The sequence below is a fragment of the Mizuhopecten yessoensis genome, unplaced genomic scaffold (assembly GCF_002113885.1).
Source record: "Mizuhopecten yessoensis strain PY_sf001 unplaced genomic scaffold, ASM211388v2 scaffold716297, whole genome shotgun sequence".
In the NCBI taxonomy this organism is placed as follows: domain Eukaryota; kingdom Metazoa; phylum Mollusca; class Bivalvia; order Pectinida; family Pectinidae; genus Mizuhopecten; species Mizuhopecten yessoensis.
Genome location: NW_018480046.1, coordinates 609045 through 611027, shown reverse-complemented (window position 1 = coordinate 611027; position 1983 = coordinate 609045).

The following is a 1983-nucleotide window of genomic DNA, read 5'->3' as shown; positions in this document are numbered from 1 at the left end:
AGAAAAACAACGGGTAAAAGTAATCGATATAAAAACAACGGGTAAAAGTAATCCATATAAAAACAACAGGTAAAAGTAATCGATATAAAAGCAACGAGGAAAAGTAATCGATATAAAATCATGGGTAAAAGAAATTCAATAAAAACAACGGGTAAAAGTAATCGATATAAAAACAACGGGTAAAAGTAATCCATATAAAAACAACGGGTAAAAGTAATCGATATAAAAAGAAAGGGTAAAAATAATCGATAGAAAAACAACGGGTAAAAGTAATCGATATAAAAACAACGGGTAAAAGTAATCCATATAAAAACAACAGGTAAAAGTAATCGATATAAAAGCAACGAGGAAAAGTAATCGATATAAAATCATGGGTAAAAGAAATTCAATAAAAACAACGGGTAAAAGTAATCGATATAAAAACAACGGGTAAAAGTAATCCATATAAAAACAACGGGTAAAAGTAATCGATATAAAAAGAAAGGGTAAAAATAATCGATAGAAAAACAACGGGTAAAAGTAATCGATATAAAAACAACGGGGAAAAGAAATTCAATAAAAGCAACGGGTAAAAGTAATTGATATAAAAACAACGGGTATAAGTAATCGATATAAAAAGAAATGGTAAAAATAATCGATAGCAAAACAACGGGTAAAAGAAATTCAATAAAAAGAACGGGTAAAAGAAATACAATAAAAACAACGGGGAAAAGTAAGCGATATAAAAACAACGGGGAAAAGTAAGCGATATAAAAGCAACGAGGAAACGTAATCGATATAAAAGCAACGAGGAAACGTAATCGATATAAAAGCAACGAGGAAAAGGAATCAATATAAAAACAACGGGTATAAGAAATTCAATAAAAACAACGGGTAAAAGTAATCGATATAAAAATAACGGGTAAAAATAATCCATATAAAAACAACAGGTAAAAGTAATCCCTATAAAAACAACAGGTAAAAGTAATCGATATAAAAGCAACGAGGAAAAGTAATCGATATAAAAACAACGGGTAAAAGAAATTCAATAAAAACAACGGGTAAAAGTAATTGATATAAAAACAACGGGTAAAAATAATCGATATAAAAACAACGGGTAAAAATAATCGATAGAAAAACAACGGGTAAAAGTAATCGATATAAAAACAACGGGTAAAAGTAATCCATATAAAAACAACAGGTAAAAGTAATCGATATAAAAGCAACGAGGAAAAGTAATCGATATAAAAACAACGGGTAAAAGAAATTCAATAAAAACAACGGGTAAAAGTAATCGATATAAAAACAACGGGTAAAAATAATCGATATAAAAACAACGGGTAAAAATAATCGATAGAAAAACAACGGGTAAAAGTAATCGATATAAAAACAACGGGTAAAAGTAATCCATATAAAAACAACAGGTAAAAGTAATCGATATAAAAGCAACGAGGAAAAGTAATCGATATAAAAACAACGGGTAAAAGAAATTCAATAAAAACAACGGGTAAAAGTAATCCATATAAAAACAACGGGTAAAAGTAATCGATAGAAAAACAACGGGTAAAAGTAAATTTGAAGAAGAGTACCAAGTCGATGTATGACAACATATGTAAATTATGTTTCAGGTTTGCAGGCATCTGTTCCAGAAATATCAGTAGATAACTCCACACAAGTAACTTTTCAGGAGAACACTGTCAGAACCATTGTATGCAAAGTGAGGGGTGGGATCTCTGCTCCTAGCGTACGAATTGTACCAAGACAATGGGCTAACATAGTGTCTGGACCAACGTCACGGACAACTAAAGAAGTTATAACAAATTCGGATTACCCAGAACAACTAGTGTTTTACTCAGAAGTCATGGTGAATCTCTCTCATGAAGACAATGGTGCCGTCTATACGTGCGAGGTTGTCCAGAACAACTTCGCCTCCCAGACACACCGCGTCACACTAAACGTGTTATGTAAGTCTACCAACTCTCACCAACTGTTATTATTATGTAA